Source organism: Solanum dulcamara, chromosome 11 (assembly GCF_947179165.1).
Source record: "Solanum dulcamara chromosome 11, daSolDulc1.2, whole genome shotgun sequence".
Classification (NCBI taxonomy): domain Eukaryota; kingdom Viridiplantae; phylum Streptophyta; class Magnoliopsida; order Solanales; family Solanaceae; genus Solanum; species Solanum dulcamara.
This window is the reverse complement of record NC_077247.1, coordinates 13,102,908-13,128,968: the sequence shown is the minus strand read 5'-3', so window position 1 is coordinate 13,128,968 and position 26,061 is coordinate 13,102,908.

The window sequence follows — 26,061 nt, the reverse complement described above, 5'->3', positions numbered from 1 at the left end:
CAACATATTTTACCCCTGTTCAGTCTTTTCTTAACACCGAGAGGCTAGCTTGTGTCTATGTTCAGGAGGTAGTTTGTCTTCATGGGGTACATGTGTCCATTATTTCAGATAGGGGTTCTCAGTTTACTTCAAGCTTTTGGAGGAACTTTCAGGAGGAGTTGGGTGCCCATGTTGATCTTACTACAAATTTCCATCCACAGATCATCGAGAAATCAGGGCGTACTATTCATGTTTTGGAGGATATTCTACGAAGTTATGTATTAGGCTTTGGAGGTCAGTAGGACTAGTTCTTAGCCTTACCAGAGCTTGCGTATAATAATAGCTATCACTCAAGTATTTAAATGGCTCCTTTCGAGGCCATATATGGTAGATGTTGTTGCTTTCTGGTTAGTTTGGTTGAGGCTTTGGATCCTAAGCCACATAGTACTGATTTACTTCAAAAGGCATTGGATAGTAATTGGATGATTTAGGACATGCTTAGAGTAGCCTAGAGAAGGCATAAAAGTAATGTTGACTGTAGGCGCTGACATTTGAGATTTGGATTTGGTGATTGGGTATTACTTAAAGTATCACCCACGAAGGGCTGATGAGGTTTGGGAGGCGGGAAAGCTTAGCCTAGGCACATAGGGCCATTTGAGATTTTACGAATTGTTGGTGGTATTGCCTATGATTAGACCTACCTCCTACATTTTCAGCTATTCATCCAATTTTTCATATTTCTATGCTTCACTGGTATGTCCCTGACGAGTCCCATGTGCTCCAATATGATATAATTTAGTTGGATAATCATCTGACCTTTATTTTTGGGACTGGCAATTCGGTCACCTGGTCATTTATTTGGTTTTTGTGTAAGTTTTCATGTTTTAGATCTTTTGAAATTTGAATGATTGACTTTAGTCAAAACTACAGGTAGATGACCTTAGAATGCAATTTTGATGATTCTGTTAGCTCCGGAACATCGAGTTTGATTTAGTAGGACCTTTCATTTGGTCTTGAGGCTTTTAGACTCATTTCAAGCAACCTTATGGCTTCTAGCAAATATTGAACTTGGGCGTGAGACCCACTTTTTGTCTAGATGAAATCTAAAAAATTTTACATATTTGTGAGTTTGAAATGTCAAATTTGATGGGGTTTCATAGTTTGTTTGCATGCACGGGGTTCTGAATGAATCTCTAGCACCCTCTCGGGAATTTTAAAACTTATGGAATCAACTAGTGTTGTATTAGCTGGTGAAACACCATTTTCCTCTTTGCGTTCATGTGCCTTAGACACATTTACGGTGGCCAGTGAGTATGGCCTCTATGTTCGCAAGCCTAGGATTATATATGCGAAGGCCATGGAGTTTGATCATTGTGTTTATGGGCCCTAAACCGTGTTTTTGGAGATCAAGGTACTGACCCTGCGCGTTCGCGGGTTAGGTACTGCATTCATGGAGGATTTGGGCCTGACTCTTTTCATAGACTTGGTCCCACATTCATAGAGGTCATTTGGCTCTCTTAATTAAAGACCAGTCTTGAAAATTAGCTCATTCCTCCATTTTCAAAACTCAATATATTGAGCTTGTAAGCTCCGATTGAGTTAGTTTATTGGCTCTATTTGCTGGGAATTTTTAGATATTCATAGTGTGACCTTCACAATAACATTAGGAGATTATTTAGGACATAATGTCTTGTTTCCAAGACCTCTAATTCCTCTTTAATAGTAAGTTTTAGCTCTTAATGTTGCATGATCTCTTTGGGTCTGTTTTAAGCTCGAATTTGTGCTCATTTTCAAACACAAGTTCCTAGAGATATATGGGACCAATTGATAGAGTCAATTTTAGAAATTGCAGTGTCGTACCCATAATTTCATTTTTGACTCGATTTTGGTCCTATCTTCATTTGTTTCAATTTTTGTGTCTTAACGTCCCTATTGACTCTGTGATCATAGATTTAATAGTGTAGCAGAGATTGGAGGCAGTTTGGAAGGGCAAACTGCTTTACAATAGTGGTTTTGGAGCATGCGTGGTTAGCTTTGAGGTAGGATACGACTTACCAATCTTTATATTGAGCTTGTGATAGTAAATTCATGTTGATTAGCTAGTCTTGGGTTGGGTTGTGATTCATATCTTATTTAATAGTTGAAATTCATGCCTTATCCTTATTTTAGGGTTTTCGAGGAATTGTGCTTGCCTGCATTAGTCTTTCGGAAACAGCCGTCCTACATTGGTAGGAGTCAGGTCTGCGTACACTCTACCCTCCCCAGACCCCACGATGTGGGATTTCACTGGGTTGTTGTTGTTGTTGTTGTTGTAATTGTATCTTGCTTTGTGGTATCCGTATTTGTCGTTTGTACTCTTATTAGTAGCATGTTCTTGGACTTATCCTAGGCATAGGATAGTGATTTCCTTAGAATTGCATTTTGGAGTCGTTAGGCCTTAAAACTCTCCGACGTCGCTTCAGATGGCTTAGCTCCATGTAGACTGGTATTGCAGTCTTGGGTTTGATAGTATGGATCCTTAGCTATGCACAACTCATCTTTTCAAGCGTTCATCCATAACATCCCATATGCTTTGGAAATGGTGTGTTTTCTTTTGCAATTTTTGTCTTTGTTGGTGATTTAGATTATGTCTTGGCTTTACAAGCTGAAGCAGGTCCCTTGTGACTTTGAAGGTGGTTTTTCTCTATGGTACGTTTTTTCTTGAAGAAGAACGTGTGATTTTTGGGACACTCAGAGTCTTTTAGAGAAGATTCAAGCCCTTCGCGTATCTCTTTTATCTGTAGTTTGTTGCCCTAGAATATTTACATAAACCATGCTTTGAGGTCTTGGTATACCACTATTATCCATGGTTTGAGTCCAGTCACGCTTCTATTAATTGGGTTTGAGTCCTAACATGATAATTCTATTGGGTTCTTCAAGGTGCCTTCGCTGAGGTTCAAGTCCGGGGGTTAATCGATTTAGTTTTGGAATACTTCAACCTTATATATTATTATCTTTAGCTCTTCGCTGAGGTTTAAGTCCGGGGGTCTGTTTGGGTTGTTTATTTTGTAATTCCTCAAAAGTGTACCTTGATGTACTGTTGATTTACGATACTTGTAATGCTTTATACTTGAGATTTTACCAATCTTCTAAGCATTTGTTAGTATATTTGAATTGATTGGTTTTGTCTTTGTTTTGAAGGAATATAGGTTTCGTTAGAGAATATGAAAAAACAAAGTGTTGGCATTCCATTTTTGGGTATCTACGAGTCTACCTATGATCCTAGGTTCTTTCTAGGAGTCGTAGGTAAAACTCGTAGGCAAGAAGTATGAGAATTTAAAGGTAGGTTTGAGCCATGAGAGAATTTATGAGTCATAGATTAGTAATTGTTGAATTAAGAATGGTAGTGTTCAAGATTCCCAGACCTTGAAGGCTTACTATGAGCCGTAGGAACTTCTATGAGCCGCACATAAGATTCAGAGAAAAGAAAATAAAGGACTCAGACCACGGATGAACATGACGAGCCGTAGATGGAACTATGACTTGTAGTTCCCATTGGTTGAATTATGAGGATAGGTTGAACATTGGTTGCTATGAATGGACTCCACGATCCGTAGGACGATCGACGATCTGTAGGTCCTGAGTCGTAGATGCTGCCAAAAAACTACTTATCCTACTTTTCCTAGATTTGTTTTGTTTAGGATTAGATGTCTATAAATACATTTTTAGGTTCTATTTATTTTATTATGCACGTTTTTGAGTTTAATGAATAAGGACTAACTACTTTTACTTTAATTCTCTATTTTGTGGGATTGTGATTATACTTTTGTTCGTTGAATTTTAGCTTTGCATTTCAATTCAAGATTTCAGAATTCCATATTCATTCTTGTAAGTGCATGATTTATTTTAACCAAATTATTCTGAATCTTGATCAACTAATTATGAGTAGCTAATTCCAAAACTAGGGTATATGTGTTCCCCACGAATCTTTAACTCAATAGAACCTTATATTTGTAAATCATTATCCAGTGTGTAACATGCAAAATTGTAAATTAATTTGACCTACGTGGTTGGTCCCCTATATAAGTGATTATCACCACATAATTTGATCCTTCTATGGGTGTATGCTTTGCCAATCCTTACCAGTGATCACATTACTATCCCTTGGCTTGGCAAGTAAGGCTTTTATATTAGATTAATTGTGTTATTTGACTATTAGACATTATTTCCTGATTTACGTTTCTTTTTTTTTCATGCTTAAACTTGTTGAGTTCTAGTGCATTCCCAATATGTAGAGTCAAGTCAGACCCCTGATTCCACTCTATCCCGAAATTCAAAGATCTCAAAAGAGAATGGCCAACAATGGTTAAATGGAAGAAGAAGTCACAGAACGATTCATTATAAAAGAAGAAGATGGTCACCAAAATCTTCCCCAAATCCACAACGGAATGTTCATAAAAACCAACCGATAGTGAGAGATTGTCCTCCACCCAAACAAAGACTTGACTTCGGTATTTGGAATAACTATGGGGTCAATCATTATACCATTGGGACTACAGGTTCCATCGGTTAATTCCATTGCCTCTTGGAGAAAGTTCATTGTTTCTAGTGGTTTGATTTAGATTCTCCAGAGTATAGGACTGTTTGCAGGCTTGCCATTCGAAGATCCTTACGCTCATCTGAATAATGTGGTGTATCTCTGCAAGAGTAATGTTGGTAACTCGGATTTTAATATAGCGTCATTGCATTGGGCGTGTTCCCATTGTCACTCACAGGCGAAGAAACTACTTGATTGACGAAGCTCCTATATAACTCCATCACTACATGGCGGCAGTTACATGGGACTTTTATAGAAAAATACTTTCCTTGTTAGAAAAACACTCGCCCCTTCACTTCCTCTCTTTTCCACTTTTTTTGGTTCTTACATCTTATCCACCATTTAAAATTATTTTTTTTAATTTATGACAAAACAAGGGAGTAAAAGGAGGAAAATAGCTATGAAATTCATATAGAAATAATTAGGTCAATAGAATATAATTTAATTAAGCCACTATGTATGTGTACTATATTTTTATTTTGTGTGTACCCAAAATTTAAAATAAAAGAATAAAAATAACCTTTTCTCCTATCTCCAACCTACTCCATCATGATAATAATATAAATGAAAAGACTATGAACATGTAAGTTTATTTTATATTTAAGTCTTTGATATCCTAATTAATAATCAGAGTTTAAAATATAAAATAAAAAGAGAGAATAAACTAGACAATTGGATAATTGATAGAAAATTTTATATTACTAAATTTTTTTTAGATGGATAATCAGACGAGTGGTGCATGAATTTTAGTTTGATCCCCGATTATGAGTTGAATTATAATAAATTGGGGATTGTTTAAAATATGCCAATAGGAAAATATTATTTAATTACTAATGTTTTCAATATTATTTTAAGTGGTAACAGGTCAAAATATGAATCATATGTGTTATTTATTTATTTATTTGAGAACGATTTAAATTTGGACAAATAAGATTAGACAACATAATAAATAAATATTTAATAGTTTTGCTTTAGGAAAGTTGTTAAAATAAGGGCAAATATGAGCCAAATGGTTAATATCGAGGGTATTTTTGAGCCAAAAGATTAACGTCAAGGGTATTTGGAGGCCGAAAGATCGATGGACGATAGTTTTATATCAATTCAAATAGTTAAGGGGCATTTTAGGCCATTGTCCGTAAAAATAATTGAAGATACTTACTCCTGAATTGAGTACTTATAAAAACAATATTCTACGTTAGTGTCTGGTAGTGGTACTTTGGTGAACCAGGTGGTGCTTCTATTTCATTTTTTAAAATTATTTTGAACCTATAATGAAAAAACCCAGAAAGCTATTTTTTTTTTCCCGTCCCATGGTTTGATTCTGTCTAGCCTTTTATAGATCATCCATATGAATAGGTTTTATAATCTAGAAGTTGCTTCCTTGGCAAAACTAACATTTGGCATTTTTCCTTTAATAGATAAAATTTATATGACACTAAGTTGAATGTGAATTAGAAGTAACTTTTTATGGTGTAGCTCTATAGTACGATTTAAATAATAAAAGAATAGTAACTATCTCTAAATGTCTGGTAGTCTCATGACTATAAGTGTTGTGCATAACACATCCATAAGAAAGACTCTACTGGATACAACTTGTGGACTCCCTGGGACATGACCTACTCTAATACCAAGTTTGTCACGCCCCAAACAAGAGGAGGCATAATGGGCACCCAATGCCTTATTCAACTGGGCTATCCACTAAAACATAATGAAAAGGTAACATCGAGGCTGACAAGGCCATCACAATGAATTGCTGAAATAATATAATTGGACCGACAACGTGACAACAATATCAATGACATAATGAAAGGGCTGACAATGCTTATCTTCTGATTAATAACTAGCACGCTGACAAAGCTGTAATTGAAATCATATAAAGAATAAGCTTATAAGGCTATAAATGGAAGTTGAGAAGACCCAACAAACTACTCCACAAGTCTATACAAATAGTACAATTCAAATGGTTCGGAATAGGCCCTAAAAATACCAATAATTATACAAAACATAAGTATTAAGAACTTTAGAAAACCAACAGCTCCAAAAAGAGTGAAGCTTACCAATCCTCAACTGAGACAACACTCTAATGCAAAGGCCGATTGAGACCTCTTGTTGGAACCTACAACACAAAATGCAACGTTCCCTGACATTGGGACGTCAGTAGAATGAAAATGCACTAGTATTTATGGGGAAAAAATAATCATAAATAGCTGTAATAAAAAGGGTAATAGAGGTACCACCTAAAACTAGAACTCTGATAGCCTCTATGGTTGATTTCTGAACTCATAATAATTAAATATGTATGGTATGCTCGTATAATCATATGTCGTGAATACATATATATAGCTATAAATGCATGACATACTCAACTAAATTTTAGCAATGGAGGTCTCTTACACTAACTAACCGACATCATATTAGAACCTGTGGCCATCTGTACAACATACATAGTCTCCTGGGCAGATAGGCCCCCTTCTCTCCGATTATAGCTTGGAGTAAATGCACATTCAATGTATGATATCAACTCTGAATGTACATAGTAGGCCATAACAAGAACTTAGCCAATCTCGGCTCTTTCATACTCTTATTCTCATAATCTCATAATCACTTCCATATAACATGTAAATGCCTTATAGAATCTCATAGGATTTTTGAATAAACCTGTAGACTTAACTAGACTTTAGAAAGGTAACCTAAATATGAGGAAAGATCTTAAAGTGCTTAAAGAATTTCTTTATGACTTTATTTAACTTTTGTACAACCATTTAGACCTATAAAATTCATAATAGACTCGAAGCTCTTAACCTGACTCAAACTTAGAATATTAATCATTTAGGAACTCAAAAGGAAACTTACATGCTTAACTTGATTTATTATAAAAAACTCCAAACTAGTAATAGTATACTCCTTTTAGAAACGAGGTTGTTTGACATATATATAACCAAAAGAATAGAGTAAAAGATTTAGTATAAATATTGTTTTCAAATGACATTTTTGTAAAAGATTCTGATGGGAAAGAATGGCTCAAAAACTCCCTTATATACAACAACATAATTCTCCAATATTCCAGCCTCACTATTAGGATAATAGCTCGCTAATAGATATAAAAAATAAGAAACTCGATGAAAAATAACTTTAACCTTCAAACATACTTTTCAATAGTACAAGCATGATAATGATATGATAAAGTCAAAAAATAAGATCAGTTGATATCCCAATGCCCTTAACAGAGGGTCTTTCTAGCAGTGGATTAGTAAAGGAAAATAGCTTTAACCTTCAAACATACTTCACAATAGTACAAGCATGATAATGATATGATAAAGTCAAAAAATAAGATCAGCTGACATCCCAATGCCCTTAACAGAGGGTCTTTCTAGCAATGGATTAGTAAAAATAACTCATCCAAAAATTTGTATTTTTCAAGATTCTTGCAATATGAAAAAGTTGGAGTTTACCTTAACATACCTTGAATACGGGATTGAATAGCTTAATATAGATGATTCTTGTTTCTTTCATTGATCCAAAAGAACGTCAATTGATTTTGTCACAAAATTTCTATTCTACGTAACTACACGTATAGATGTGTATATAGCAGCATCTGTATAATAGCTTTGTAAAGAATATGTGAATGAATACAATTCTTCCTAGATTACTATAAAAGTAAATACTAACAGTAGTATCAGTTTGTTGCCTCCCCTCCTTTTTTAATAAGGAACTGCAAATAAGATGAACTAGTGGAATCATGAATATATATAGAATATTTGCATCATACTAGTCTTGAATTTTTTTCGGATATTTTATCATTTTACTTCATTATATTATATGCACACTATACTAACAGATGTAGTATATAGTCAACTCTCACTAGGTGACTCTTACCTTAGATCCACGTGTGCAGCATGTTGTCACACAATATTAATTTACTATCACTATTATTTATATATTCAGGTTTTGCATAGGTTGGTGGTAAAATACATATAACTTTTTAAAGGTATCATAACTATGAAAAATATTTCGAATAAAGCTTAATTCATATAATAATAATTCTTCAATATAACTAGTCTTACTATTTCCATTAAAATACAATAAATAAATCCTTATAAATTAATGTAACAAATATATCGTAACTAAAGAATTCTTTTCATAAATATTTAAGGAATTTTTGAAAGATACTACAAAAATATTTTTACCAAATTTTAATTTAAACTTGATGTTCCCAAATACAAGCAGTATTACAATAAAATTCTCAAATTTAAGCTCATAAGCCCTTGACACAAAATAAAGGACAGTCATAAACACCCGAGATATTAAATATTTTAATATCAAAACATAATATCAACTACAAGCTCATCCCAAAACTAGCTAATCCACATGAATTCACAATCACAAGCTCAATCTAAAGTTCGGTAAGCCATAGTCTACTTCAAAGTTGACCGCACACGCTTCAAAATCACTATTCTTGAGCTTCCCCCTTTCGAACGGCCTTCAATCACTTTCAGGCTATCAAAAATAGGATTACAACATCAATATATGCCTTTAGAAACCAAAATCAAAATAATTAGAGATGGGCACAAAATCGAGTTAAAATGAATTATGGAAACCATGCTGGAAATTGATAGGTCGGAGACTTTGGACTAATTTTAGGCTCTTAGTTCATAAAAGTGTGTCTTCGATGCTTGTTTATGTCCGTTTCTGAGATTTTTTTTTTGAATTTCAGCTATGAGTGTTCAAGGACTAAACGAGGACAAAAAGAAGTAAAAGAAGCCAAAAATATGAAAAATGGGTGATTGGTGGAAGTTGGAGATCGCCGAAGTCAACTCGATGACTCACCGAGTGACTCTAAACTCACCAAAAAGATCATAAGTCCAACCCCTAGGAATTAGGCTTGGTCAGCGATGTAATGGAGAATTGCTGCATCGCTGAACTCCTTCGGTGGACTCCATCGAGTTCGCCGAAAGTTACAAAAATTCTGAAGACCAACATCAAGTTTGAGATACAAACTTGACAATGATTGATACGCCCAAACTTACACTTCAATTAAGAAGTATAAAGCAGTTTCTACAAATATATAACCCAACTAGGTTGGGATCGATCCCACATTGAATGCGAAGGAAATAAGCCTACTAACACTTATATTCAGTTGTAGTCACTATTTCCCAAAAGTAAAAATGCATAAAGTAAACTAGGAATTTTTGGTTCAATTGAGTAATTAGTAACAATGGTCGCGATAGCAAAGTAAAACAGACCTAGAGTTGTAAACAATATGAGAATGTAGCTAGGACTGTGTTGCCCATGACATGTAACTCAGTAGGCGTGTCGTATAGTGATCCCATTTCAATGAATCGCATGTAAAATCTAGAAAGTTTTGGATATCTAAATGCCTTTCGGTCCTATTAGATAAATTTCACCCTTTACCTATCGGTCTTAGAATGTATTTCTACCTAACCCTTGGTTTTGACCTCAGAAGATTATTCCCTCCCGGACTCAAGTTCTTAGACAAAAGTTTGTTACTCTGAATCTTTGTTGTAGTTAACTTTTCCTAATCACTATCCCACTCCCGAACAAGTAATAAATTCAGGCGAGTTTTAACACTTGCACTCGTTAAAATGAAATCAAAATGAAGATAACAACAATGCATGCTTAGTAATTTATAGAAAATCACCTATACGTTTGCCTACTTTGTTATTTTGTCATGGTCTCCACAATTCTAGTAATGAATTTTAGCTACTCATAATCAAAAGAAAAGTATTAAGAATTAGTGTAGAATTCATGCAACGATAACTTATGAAGACTATGTAATTTATTGGTGTAGAATTAATGCAACAATAACTTATGAAAACTATGTAATTAAACTTGGAGCAATAGCTGAATAATGAATCAAGAAGAACACAAAAATTTGTAATTGTATTTGATCATGAAAACTGGATCACAAAAACTCTTAGTCGTCGTGTTCTACTCCAAAAGCTGGTAAAAGTACGTAACATAAAAATAAATCCTATGATGACTATTTATAGAAAAATAAATTGAGTCCTAAACAAAATAGAAAAACTAAGTCGGCACTGGTTCACGTTCAATCTTCACAGTCTGTACAATATTTCAGGGTCCGCACAAGTGCTCCATGATAGTTTACTTTGTTTTACAACTACATTTGACTTTAATTGTTCATGAATGAAATTCGCGGACTGTATAACTTTTAACGGTCCATATAAGGTATCGTGTAGATTACCTTAGGCATTTTCCTGGACCTTATCAGCATTTTCTTCGTGGGCAAGGTTAACGACCCGTCATAGCTTCCAGATCCGTAAAGGGTCTCGCAAAGATCTCGTTGGAAAATTTCCTGGAGCTCTTCATAGCACAACTTTTATGGCCAGGTCCATAGTTCATGATAACTTCCATGGCCCATGAAGGATCTCGTGGTCATCCACTTAGACAATTCCTTGCAGCTCTTTCAAAGCAACACTTTTAATGGCAAGGTCCACAAATAGTATAAGGCTTCACAACCCAGTGAAAACCAGTACTTTACCCCATCCATGTGCTCAACATAATTTCCTTGCATATTAAACACAAAAACACATTATATTTACAAAAACATGCTTAGATCTCACGCCAATTCACTATTTTGAGCATTGAAAATGTCGTAAATTCATAACACAACAACACCCTCAACTTATAATCATTATTTTTCCTCAAGCAATGAAAACTTGTATAAAAATAATGATGCAAAAATATAATGACTCTAGAAGATATACAACAACCCACACATAATAATATTCACGACCCTTCCTCAATTTTCATCAAATCGGCTATGCAATGCACAATCCATTCAGACTAACTCACAAGGAACCATTTATGACATTTCACTACTGACAGTCAACTGGATAATGAAAACAATAATTTTGTAGTCAAACTAGCAACCAAATACTGCAGCTATAGTGCCCTCACCTCAAAGAAGTCTATCGCATGACTTATATAAGCAAAACAGAGACAAAAACAATTTCACTCACACTCTCAAACGAAGTTCAAACAATGCACATATATAAACCATAGGCTTGCGCTTATTTTCTATGACTTTAAAATAGCTCTTTTAGGATAACAACAGGACTTTCTTAGCTTGTAACGTAAGCTCTGGCTCAGGTAGGACATATTTAGGATTTAAGTGACTTTTTCCCCTCCTAGACACTATATTAACTCAATGTTTCACAACCACCCATAACTTGTTTCACCCTAACTCTCTTCTTTTATTTGTGCCTGATATGGCTTTTGCTCTATTTTGTTTCTTCGAAATGCTTTCTTATGTTCAAAAAATTGAATTTGCCCTTTTTGTTCATTTAATTTATTATTTCATCGCGGCCACACCCAATTTATTTCCTTTTTCCTCTCATTACCCATTTGTTTTCATACTCCAACCTTTATCACTTTCCTCTATAGTATCCACCATCAACTTAGGCTTTAAGACTGAGTTGAGGTGCATATTGTCCTAGGAGGGACCAGAGCCAAGATAAAGATTTACAATCAGATAGAGAAGGTGAATTGTGTTACTTCAAAAAAAGGTTTTTTTAGGCTCAAGCTTTTGGTTCAAAGGGTACAATTTCATTTGGTTGGTTGTTTTTAGGCTAAGTGAACTATTTTTAAAAAGGACCTATGATCCTTTCCTATTCAATCTATTCAATAGTTTTAGTGTGACTAACCTGGCAAGTTCTAGCTTCTAAACGCAAAGCAAGAATTGAGAAATGCAACTCACATACTTATGGAATATAACTTACACTATCCAGCACCAATCAACACATTCATATTTTAGCAGACAATTGATCTACTTATCAACATATCAATATATGGAATTTCATACCAAGATCCTAGCAAGTCAATTTTCATTGTCCAAGTACACAACATATAGTATCTTTCAAAATTTCAAATGAAGGTTATTTTACTTAGTGAATGCACATGTTTCAAAAACATAAGCCACATGCACACTCCTACAGACTCTTTGCATTTACACAACACATACATAAGTTAAGCATGGCAATTCTACTAGATAATACACATGAGAGAAAAGAAACATGGCAAGAAAAACTCCCAAGTGGACATGATGTCCCACCCCCAATAAAAAGTAGTGCATTTCCCTTAATGCACTTCAGAAACTCTCAAAAGGTAGAAAGGTGAGTGATCATACCTGCGATGCCCTAAGCTTCATTATGTGGGTCTAAAGTGTCCCTAGAGATGGATGATGAGCTCAATGATGTGGTATCTCCCGAAGGATCATCGCTCATAGTAGGAGTGGGAATTCCTAAAGGCACCCTACTAGTGGTAGCCTTAGCAGTCTCGATATCAGAAGTCTGGGCTGGGGTGACTACTAGAAAAAGCCCTATTCCGTGCAACCTAAATTTACTATCGCTCTTTCTATTCCTTATCCTTAGCTTCTCACCTTGAAGCCCTTACCACCTTTCATAATTGCTTAACCTTAGACTCCGATATGTCCTCAGGAGTACCAGACCTGTCACAATGTTTCTTTCCTTTTTTTTATCAAGCTCAGATGCTGGCATAATACCACACACTTTATCTAATCTAGTTATCTCCAAAAGGGTGGAAAATAACTCCATAAGTGCATTAATGTCAAGTGGAGGGGAAACATTAGCAACCTTTTCTTTCAACTTAGCCAAATCATCGCTCATCTCCGCTAACTATGACCTCATCGAATCAACTTTTATTCTAGTCAAACCATCAATCCTTCCAGTGAGGTGTGCCTCTAATCTATAAACTATACCCTGTATGAGCCCAACCTCCTTTCAAATATCACCCCATAATCTGTCCTCAACTGCTCACACCTCAGACTGGACTACCCTTGATAGCCTCTCAATAACTTGATCTAGTAACGCTTTAGTCTAAAGATGATCCTGCACTAATTTTTCAAAGAAAGCATATGGTACAGTGACCATAATACTTATGGCAGTAGGTCTAGATATCTTCAGCCTACTTTCACCATCAAGCTATTATGTGGCCCTATCGTTAGGAGGAGCTGTAGAAACTCCTTCTAATGAAAGTGTGCTTGGTTGGGGGCTTGTAGTTATAGGAATGAGAAGAGTGGGTCGGGTAGGTTTGTCCTTAAAAAAGGGGTTTTCCATGTCTTTGATCAATGCAATATTTGTGGATTTTGTGACTGTGGTGCGTCGATCGTAGAAGCAACTTAAAGAGACCCCAACATCTTCACGCATTTCCTAAATCAAACGTGGGAAGAGTAGGCTGACTCTCTTATTGAAATCCCTATATCAAATCTTAGACTCTATCAGACGACAACAATTAAGGACATAACTAGACAGGCTGCCAGTGATTACTATGAAGGATAAAAGGTATTTTCATTGACGATCGATTGTATATGAGCATAAACAATAGCCCACCAGAACTTGGACGCTAATTAGGGGAGGTTTTAGTGATGATCTACCTTAGGTTAGTCACCCATGGTGCATTAACTCCCTTAATTTCTATAACCTATGCAATCTACCATAAAATATTAGTCCCCTTCTCCAGGTCACTCATTCTCTCCTCGCTCGTGACCAAGTAGTGTCGGTGCTTATATAGGCCAGTTAATATTTTTACGGTGCATGCCAGTCCATATAAAACATGGTGGATAGTGTTCTTAAAGATGCCGACCCTCACTCCCCGAATGTGCACATGCTCTAATGGAGGAGACTTTATTGCCATAACCTTCTTTTTCTTCCTAGTCGTCTCACCAATGAAAGAGTTCAGTAGTATGGCACATAAGTAGAGTTGAACTCCTGAGTGAGTAGCTGAACATATTAACCCTGCTTCCTGGTTATCCATTCAAAGTGAAGCCGCTCAAATAACTTTTTAATGTCAGGCATTGTTGAAAGATTATTTGTGATGACTCAAATTTCTAGCATAATTGCCCATTTTCCAATACCTGTAGAGTTCTTAGAAAGTCCATTGACAAAGATTTCCCATTTCCCCATAATTTCCCACCTATTTTACGTGAACTCAATAAGTCTCCCATGAGACACTAGGTTAGATTCTCTCTCGGCTACCTGCCTCTCAATATTGTCCTTACTGGCTTCCTCGCTTCCACTACTCAAGGAACTTGCTTTTTACCTAGATTATGCCTCTTCTAAACTTTCCTCGTCCCCCAAACATGTTGCCTCCTATTCAAACTAGGAGTGAGCAGGATCGGCCTTAACCATGGCTTTAGCTCGTGTGATACAAGGTGAGTGTGGGGAGATGGCCTCTTCATACTGAACCTCAAGCCTTCTGGAGGATACACTTCCCTACTCATCCTCTTAATTATTAGCTGTCACGATCCAATTTATCAGGTCATGGTAAGGCCTATTATGACCCACTAATATCCAAGCCAACCGATATCCCAGAACTATGAGTAATGGGATGTCAGGATAGAAGACCAACCATATAACTAAAAATAAAAGTGAAATAACAAGAACATAACTCAACGGAGGAAGCAAAATGAAATATGTACAAATAAAAATATCCCTCCCATAATATGGAAGTTACATGTATAGAGGTACCACAAAAAAAGTACAAGTCCCAAAAGTGGACCACAGAAATAGGGTTGTCTCAAAGAGAAAAAGAGAGGAAGACGGGTAAATCTAGAATGCTATGTGCTCACCCTCACCTTCGATCAAGACAATAGCTGGCTCGAATTAACCCGATAACTAGTACTCGGACCTGCATCACAAAATAGATGTAGAGTGTAATATGAGTACCAAAATAATAGGTACCCAGTAGGCATCATAGGCCGATTGAGCAAGATAAGCAAAAGTAGACTAAAATCCGAGAAAATAATCCCAACCAAAGACAAGAGAAGAGGTAAATATAGGTATGTACATGAGCATACTCAACACACAAAGAGAGAGAAAATACTAAATCCACTAGGCTCCCATAAATTCAGTGGGTACACTCGTGCACAAGTCTAAAGGTAACAACCTAAACGAACTCCCATAAGCCCGACAAGAGCAAAGATAGTTGAAGTAAAATGAATGGATCCAATAAAGATTCAATAATGCTACCAATTTCTTTGACTTGAACCGAACCATCCCAAAGACCTGAAGCTTTAACTCAAAGCTAAGAATAGTTAAGGACTTGAACTGAAAATTCATTTGAGGATCAGGGACTCGAACCGAGATTTGAACAACCAAGGACTTAAACCAAGGTGATAGATAATCATGGACTTGAACCATATTCAAGAGGGGATTAAGGACTTGAACCCCGAAAATAAATGATTGTGGATTTGAACCACGTGTAATAGATGCTTCCGACATAAATCGAGTAATAGCTAAGTGCTCGAACAAAGAAAGTGAGGAGAGATAGACTTGAACCAAGGCTATATAAAGGCGCTGGGCTCAAACCACATCTAAGTGAAGAGAGATGGACTTGAAACAAGGTATATAAAGGCAGTGGGCTCAAACCACCGCTAAGTGAGTAGCAATGGACTTGAACCAAAGCTATATAATAAGGCAAGGGCTTGAACCCCACCCAGTAGAGTAAATTGGGGACTTGAACCATGAATATAGGCGAGTTGATCAGAATTAGGATCAGAGGCCAATCGAGCATCATGGGGAGTTACCCCAAACCAAGTGCCATCAATAAATCACTCCAATCCGAACTCCATCAAGTACCTAAGGCAGCTGATATAGTAGTAAGTGGCTTATTCTTGCCCTCAGGTTATTCACTAGCTGTACCAACCAACTTGTCAGTGCGTGTAGTTATCGTATCCTTTCTAACATTGCATTTCAAGCACTTGAACAGGAGTAATAGTCACTAAATTACGACCAAAGCTGACTTAGCTTTGTGCAGTTGGTTATCTATATATTTGATTAGTGCTACATTAGTGGACTTAGTAATAGTGGCTCAGTGATCAATATGGTGGCTGAAAGGAACCCTTGAGTGATTGTATAGTACCTGGATCAAACATGGAAAAGGAAGGCCCACTTTTTCATTGAAGTCCCAGTCCCTGATCTCGGTCTCTATCAAACGACCAACATTTAATGCATATCCAGACATGATACAATCAACCATTGATGCATGTAAAGGATGGAGGGTGTTATCCATTATAGTTGGCCTCAACCAGGCACGTACAACTGCCCACGATAATTTTACCACTAATAATAGTGAGGCCTTAGTGATTGGTTATTTCAGATTTGACACACATGGTGTTGCAACTTCTTCAGAAGCAATAACTTTTGCAATCCATTTCTAGATATCTGTTTGCTCCTCTGTGTTTTCCATTACAACCTCGCTTGTAACCAACAAGTGCTGATGCTCATATAAACCAATATGTGTTAGGCATGTGTAGTCCGGTCTGTGTAAAAGTTGGTTGATGGTTTCCTCCAAAATTTCAATATTTTTCCCTGGACCTAGCAGTGCTCTAGTGGTGGTACTTTCGCTGCCTTCTTCTTCTTCCTCTTCTTAGATATATTTCCTTGATTGAATTAAATAAGGTGGCAACATATGAAGCATAAAATTCTTATGTGAGTGGCTCACCATAGTACCCTTGAGGTTGGGCCATCAACTTGAAATGATTCCTGTCGAATAAAGCTTTAATCTCCGGCATCACCGTAAGATTATCAGCGACACCTCAAATTTCTATTACAATTGATATTTTTTCTAGTCTACTAGAGATTTTGGACATACCTAGATCAAAAATCTCTAGTGATCCGGGCATTGACCACCTATTTTGAAGAATATAAATCAAGCGGCGGCAGGCAACTATACTTTTTTCTCTTTCGGTAAAAATCCATTCAATACTATCTTCACTTTCCTCTTTGTTATTACTAGCTTCGACTTATAGTTTCTCCTCACCCCCGTCGGCACTCTGAGCATCCCTAGAAATATTTTCATTATCACCAAACTCCTCCTTATTCCAAAACCATACTCCTTCATATTATGTTTTAATTATTGGAGCCTTCCTCATTACCCAAAAAATCTGCCTCCACTTCAGACTAGAAAAAAGTGGTTGTAGTTTCACTCAAATCTATTGACCTAGTACTGCATGGTGAATGTGGAGAAACATACGGATGCACCAAAATCTAGACCTGTTGGAGGACTCGGTTCTTGACTCAACACCAGGTTACTCAACCAATGTTTAGGAGGGAGAGTCATGTAGTCGGGACTTTGGAGCCTCATGAGGTGGTGCTAATTTTCACCTTGGGGACATTGTACCCATGGAGGAGATGTTGGAATTCAAAAACATTGTAAAATAATGAAACAAATGGATACTCAGACTTCCTATGTGTAAATAATTTACAAATGTGATGATTTCCCTTAAGAATGTCGTCACTCAATCTATCCTTGAGAATCGACACTTAATCTAGAAATTAAAAACATCTTGTTGTGATTTTTCATATTTATTCTTTTATATATATGAGGTTCACAGACTGATAAAAGTTATACAGTCCGTGAAGGGTATTGTTAACCTTGACTCCGTGAAATTTTCCTAAGTGTGGGTTCATAAGTCATGTCACGGTCCCTAAAGAGATTCACATCTCGTAATACCTCATGAACTTAAACTTGGGTCGAACTTAATAAAATGGTTCACCAGTTAAGTGATCAGATTCAATCTAAACCCAATTTATTGACAATACATACATGCCATTATGATTCAAAATCCAAACTACCCCTAAAATTATATTATTTTATCTAATAATCAAATCCTAATCCTACATTCATAAGTTATTAAAGTAATTGACTTAATCAAACTTACTTCAACCATTTGATTCAGAATTAAGGAACAGGATGAGACTTTACAGTAATATACAAATGTAAGCCACCCATACATGTAATTCTTGCTTCAAATTGAAGTGGTTTCTTTGGATAATATGATTTTCACGATTTTGGCTGGTGTAAAGGGATTCAATTTTTGCAAAAGTCAGGAAGAAAGATTGGGCGACCAAATTGATGTCCAAATAGGGTGAAGAAACACTTTTATTTTATCAATTTAGGGTTTTTAGGTCAAATCGGTTGGGTTTAATTTAGGATGATGGACTTAGTTTTCACGGCCATATCTATAAGAATATAGAAGTTGGAAAGTCTTAAAACGAGGAGCAAAGGATGAAATCCCAAAAAAATACAAAAAACTGGCACAAGGTGATGACCACAGAGGCCATCACATGACGTGGTCCACACCACGCCTTATGGTGAGCCACTGTGGTGATGATCATGAAAGTGAGTCCTGTGGGTAAGGGACCATGACGAGGGACGATGGACCATGATGAGCTCCACGGAGTGTAGTGCCCTCCATGGTGACCCCTCCCTCAAGACCCTCATAAAACTTTCCAAGGTAGGGACCAAGAGAGAACACCTCGGGTTGTGGAGTTCTTCAAGGACCATTTTGTGCTCCGTGATGTTCACTCTTATAGGTCCTCCTGCAGGTCCTGCACTATGATCATGGTTCACTGACCGTGATGCCCTCCACAGATTATGAAGTACTAAGACTTTCCCTGCAAAACTCAAAAAATTTCCTCCAAGTCAATTATCATGGGACACCACCAAGGGCCATGGTGATCACCACGGACCGTGATGGGTCCTCCGTGAAGCTGAGTCCATCTAGTTTTAAAAGGGGTATTTTGGTATTTTTCTATATTTTATAAGCAATGTGAGGTCATTTTTGTGGTTGAATATAACCTATCTAAAGAACTTAAACCTTCCAAAGCCCTCATTCCTCACAATAACTTCTTAAAACAAAAAACTTTTCTCTCAAGGTCTCCATTATTTTCAAGATTACATTAGGGTTTTATTCCCCAAGGTATGTGGATCTCATTAATGGTTTCTTCCACTAATGGAGCCCAAGTATTTTCTAAACTTAGAAATTCAATTTCAAATGGTGAAATCTTATGGGTTCTTATATCATGATTTCAAATGACTAGATTTTTGTGTTTTTGAAGCTTATTTACCTATATTGTCTTATACTGACTCTTAATTTCCTGAAACAGTTGATTTATCAAAGATCTTTGTATGAAGGCATGAAAAAGAGTTTTAAAGTGTATTTGTGGGTTGCTTTAAAGATGTTTTAAATTGATGCATTATATTACTCTCATGCATACTATTGTGGATTTGAATTACTTGAAAGTTGATTGAATAAAACTCACCTAGTTTCACTATGTTACAATGAAGTTGAATTGAAAGCTTGGGATTGACTTAGCACCGAATGGGGCATTAAGATACGATAAGGGAATCCTATTAGCAACCCCTTGTCTCATTAATAATGCGCCAAACATAGGAGCCCTTGTAGGCTTAGGCTAGTGGATCCACAAATAGCCCTAAATATTAAAAAAATAAATGAAGTTGTCGGAGTTCTACCTGGCAAGTAGGCTCCCCGTGCCAACGTAGGAGGTTATGTTGGATCCCACATAATAGCTCGCATGATCTTAAATATCAGTTACGGTCATCTTCCCATAAATGAATATTTGAAATGATCATTACTTGATTATTCATGCATGGATTCACATAAGTACTTTATTTATAAATGTCTTAATGATTTTTATTAGAATTCATGCTCACATACTTAAATCATTCAAAGTACTAACACATACTCTATTGCCTACGTGATATTACCATGTAGTTGGATACGTTGAAGGCTACTATTTTTGGTGAGTTCCCGTGTTATGGGAACAATATCCCTACCTTTTCTAGCTTATGATATGTATAAACTTTTGTTTACCTTTTTGGTACTTTTGACACTTATGCTGAGGGTGGGCTAGAGAAATGTCTTATCCCCCGCCAAGTCTATTTGTAGAGGTATGTTTGGACGAAAATGTATAATGATCTAAGATTGATGTTGGTTCTTATTCTCTGTCGTTTCCCTTAGTCCAATTATACCTTTTATTTTCACAAGTTATTGAATGTCCTCACCTATGAAAAGCATAATGAATGCTAAGAGGCTTGGATAAGGTACCTCCGGGTGTCTCATTGCCGTGTTGCGTCTAAGACTTGGGCTTGGGTTGTGACAATATCATTTACCTCTTCATTGTTCAATCTAAATATGAGATCACAACTTTTTATATCTACCAATGGTCTACTTGTGGCCAAAAATAGCCTTTCCAAAATTATTAGAACTTTAAAATCAACCTCACAATCGAGAATGATGAAGTTGGCTAGGAAGATGACACTATCAACTCTTATGAAGACATCGTAGAGAATTCTCATGGGTCTCTTGACTGATCAGTCTACCATTAATAATATCAATGTAGTAGGTTTGGGGGCTCCCAAACCCAACTGCTTATAGATAGCTAGCGGCATAAGATTTATACTAGCTCCCAGATCACACAAAGCCTTGGCAAAGTCAAATGCACAATTGTGCATGGAATGGTGAACGCACCAAAATATTCCTTCTTTTCCACCAAGGACCCCCCTTTAGATTTGCAAGTCAAAGTTTCTTTCTATTATATAACTAGGCCCAAGTTACGGTGGGCTCTTTCTATTCAACAATTTCTTACCAATAGCACTACAGTGATGTAGATTATCTGCTAGCTTGAAACTAACAGTTCTCTCTTTTGTGACTGGTACTTCAAAACCATGGCATATCCTGACATTTTCTCTAATGCCTCTACCAAAAGAATATTCACTGAATGTTCCTTAAACATAGATATGAACTTTAAGAACTTAGTATCTTTAACTTTCTTTTTCAAGCTATGAGGAAATGTAGGGTTGGTTTAGGCAATGGTGTCAATGGCTGCAAAACCATCGGTTTAGGATTCTTTGTGTTTTTAGCCTTTTCAACAACTTTTGGACTAACGTTCGCCTCCTCTATCTCACCAACATCAACAAAAACCTCATCATTAACTCCACTTTTGACTCTCTCTTTAGTTTCAGATTCATTATCTCTCTCCTGGTCAATACTTGCAAGTACTGGTCCTTGAACTGCTTCACCACTCCTAGTGGTCATTGCCATGCATTGCCCATCCTTTCTTGGGTTCTGAACAGTATTTTTTGGGAGTGTACAATTTTTCCTCTAATTTAGTATGTCTCACAATTGTCCTATATGATGCTCAAACTATTTGATAAAAGTAGAGTGTGAATTCACTAACTGACTCATATTGGACATTTCACTTTTCAGCTCTTTAGCACAAGCTTCTATAGACTCCACCTTCTGCAACACCTTAGCCAGCATCTCTTCCATTATGGAGCTACTTGATCAATTTCCAACATGATCCTAATTTCTAGGAAGCATATAGACTTTGGTTTGATCATTCTTAAAGTTGTCCTTATTCTACCAATTGCCTTGATCACAATTTCTTGCCCTGTCATAGTATCCATCCTTTTGATTGTTCTAATTTAGGTTTTCCAAATTATAAATTTGGAAGCCCTGATGGTTGTAAAGATACTTTGCCTCCTCATTATAGTAAAAATTTAAATCATCATATCGACTAGCAGCCCCACTGCATTTACCTTGTCAACTGGTTGTTCAGATACTTTGCCTCTTCATCGTAGTCAAAATTTGAATCATCATATGGAATAGCAACCCCCACTGCATTTATATTCTCAGCACCTCCAGCTAACAAGCATTTGGTAAGCAGATCCATCTGTGCTTTAATATGGGCCATGTGTTGATCACACTTTTCTTTTCTCTATCGCTACTCTAGTGATATTTTGAATGTATAACCAAGCCCTTAAACTTCATATTTTCTTGTGTGCAAGAACCTATTGTTCTTTGAGACCTTATCTAATCTAGCAGCATCTTTTAGAAAAGTTTTAGATATGAATGATCCTCCACAGATTGCATCAATAACAGGCTTGGTCATAAATGTTACACAATCTTAATAAAATCTCCATCAGATAAACTTTTGTCAAAATATGGTTCGGGCAATGCTTTAGCTTTTGGCTAAACCTGAATCGAGAATCATGTAGTGCTTCAATAGGTAGTTGCTTGTGACCATTAATCTTAGCCTTCAACTGCAACTTCTTTGAAGGTGGGAAGAACCAGAAACACTTCTCTCAATTCTCTCCACTTGGTGATGGAATTATGTTGTAGCTCATTGAAGAACATTATTGCCTCCATAGACAGACAGAATGGAAACAATCTTAGCCAAATCATTGTATGGCTAACTCCAGTATCTTGGAAGATTTTTACGTGGTGAAAAAATCCATTAGATGTTGATTCGGATCAGATCATCTCCTTCTACTTCTCTAAACAAACCTATCAACTTTAGTAGCTAAAGCTATGTACTATTTATAGTGAACTTCATGCCTATTGGTAATGGTGGGAGAACTATATCCCCAGTTGCTCCAACTCCATCCGTGTATGGATCATCATCATCATCTAGAGAAAAATCAATGGGTAGATTTCCTCTACCTCTCCACGCTAGATGATAATGTTGAGGATCTAACCCATCTTCCTCATCATCGAGTTCATACCTAGGTTGTTATTGACACTGTTATTGATGTTTTACCTAGCTTGAGTCTCAAAAATTTGTCTCAGCCTCTATATTTGACACTCGTGTGCATTAAATTTGCAAATCGACTTTTCAAGCTCTAAGTCATAAGGATTCAATGTTTCACCCTTACTTTAGGTGTTTGACATGCACTAACATGTACCCTTTAGAACTAAATTAGGAAATAGAACTATAAATTGAAATAACTACTAATAGAATATTTCAAAGTTGTATTTCACTACAACGGCACCAAAATTTAATACGCCTAAACTTATACCTTAATTTAGAAGTATAAAGTGTTTTCTTTCAAGTGTAGAACTCAACTAGATTTGGGATCAATACCATTAGGTAATGCGTAGGAAATACGTCTACTGACACTTATGTTTAATTGTAGTCAATATTTCACAAAAGAAAAAAATGCACAAAGTAAACTTGGGTTTTGGTTCAATTAAGTAATTAGTAATATTGTCTGCAATAGCAAAGTAAAATAGACTTAGAGTTTTAAGTAATATATGGACGAAGCTAGGATTGTGTTTCCCATGATGTTATAACTCAATAATCATACCGTACTAGTAACCCTTTATCAATGTGTAACATGCAAAATCTAGCAAGTCAATGACATCTAAATTCCTTCCAACCCTATTAGATGAATTTCACTCATCACCTCTCGGTCTAAGAGCATATTACTAACTAACCCTTTTTTATCTCAGAAGACTATCCCTGTCACGACCTGACTACTAGAGTCATGATGGAACCTACTATAACCCACCTGTAAGCAAGCTAATACATATCCTGAAACTACAAGTAATGGGATGTAAGGGAAGAAAACTAACATCAAACTAACACAATACTATAAATAGCAAGAATCCTAGATGAGGAAGCGAAAGCAAGCCAAAAATATATATAGATAAAAGATACCTCCAAAATCCTAGAAGTCACAAATACAGAGCTACTAACAAAATGAGTACAAGTACCAAAAGTAGACCACATAAAAAGACTATCTTGAAAGGCAAAAGACTAATCATAATATAGATAGAAGGAGAAGGAGACATGTAAATCTAAGATTCCATGTGCTCACCCTAACCTCTAAAAAATGAATACAGTTAGCTCGATGTCAATGCTGGTAACAATTGCTCAAACCCATATCACAAAAATAGATGTAGAGTGTAGTATGAGTGCCAAAACAACAAGTACCCAGTAGATATCATAGGTCAACTGAGCAAGAAAAGCAAAACTAATATGAATTGTTATAATTCAAACCACATCTAGAAACAAGAAAGAAAAACTTAACCAGGATGCACATGAGTGTACTAACACAAGCAAGAGAGAATAACTAACTAAATCTGACCAGGCTTCTATTAACCTTGTGGGTATGCTCATGGGCAAGTTTAAAGTAAAACCAGAATGGATCACATATGCCCAATAGTGCATAGAATGGTTGAAATGAATTAAGAGAATCTGATAAAGTTTCCAAGATTACCCAACCTTCTGCGGACTTGAACGAACCCAATAGAGTGATTGAAACTTTATTCAAAACTAATAAGAGCGAAAGACTTGAACCGAAGTGAAGATGAAGGAATCAAGGACTTGAACTGAGATTTGCAGTAGCCGAGGACTTGAACAAACGTCGAAGATAATTATGGACTTGAACCATGTATAAAAGTTACCAAGGACTTAAACCAAGGTGGAAGTAGCTATGGATGTGAACCAAGTTTCAAGGAGCAATGGACTTGAACCATGGTTACAAATGGCAGTGGACTTGAACCATGGCTGAAGAAGGCCTGTGTAACAGCCCATACTATTCTTATTTATACAAATTTAGAGAATCCAGAGAAAAGTGAGATTTTAGCACTATAAGTGGTCTACGAGACGATCTTAGTCCTCGTAGAGTGTTATACAAGTCGTAGGAAGGTCCCGTAGGATACCTTTATACTTAGACAAATTTCTAAGAGCTAGGTAGTCCCTACGAGTCAAAGTTATGACCCTTACGCTTCCAACACATAGGAACCGATTGTCAACCATAATGTCACATTCTAGTAGCTACTGGAATGTGCACAAGGTTTTTATGAGTGACTCTTATGAACCGTAGAAGGATGCACAAGTTGTAGGAAATAGTTCATACACCCCAAGCCTAACCCCAATAGCATCTTATGGGTGGTCTTCTATGACCGGTCAAAAGGTCTACTGTCTGTAGAAGCTTGGTCATTGACCCAACAAACATTGAACCAGTGAGCTCAAAAATTTACTTAGGTTATACGACCGACCTTCTACAGTCCATAGAAGCGCTCATAGATGGCCCAGAGTCAATTTTAATGAGGGTTAGTTTGGTATTTTATCATATTTCTCAAACTAAACCCAATCTCTTTTGGGATTAAAAATTAGTCCCTTATTAGTACCCAAAGGGGTTTTCCCTTTTATTAACACTTAGAACTTTTGAGAGCAAGAATTGGAGAGAAGAAAAAGAGCTAGGGTTCAAGGTTTTTGAGCGAGGTCTTTGAATTTTTAATATATAATCTTTATTCTAGGTATGTAAAGCTATCTGAACATTTGACTAACTTCGTTCTCGTACCCCACACATTTCTATAGTCAAGTTAAGTCATGAGTTTGAGTTTCACTTATGATAAAAGTGAATCCTTGATGTATCTACTTACTTACTTATTGAGTTCTAATATGTATATTACGTATACTTGATGAGTTGATATTTGAGGCTATGGATTCATGTTTGCATTAACATGAAACCTAGCAGAGATTTCCTTTAAATGTTTTATGGATTAATGATGATAAAATAAGGATTATTGGCATTGTTTAATTAAGCATGATGTTGATTTTGAAGGAGTCTTTTGATGTCGATTTTCAAGTATTAGTATTAATACATTTTAAATGTCATATTTTGAGAAGTTGATGAGATAAAACAAAGTTGATGTAAATTGATGTAAAAGTCTAATGAGACTAGATGAGATGTATTTTGAGTAGTTCACTCACTTGGTGTGTATAAGAATAATAAGTATTTTGCGAGTTGTATTGAGCACCGACTTGGGTAAGAGTATAGATAACTCAATCCACATAAACTGCATAGCCAGCATAGGATAGGATCATGTCGTTCATTCGGGTGACTCCTCG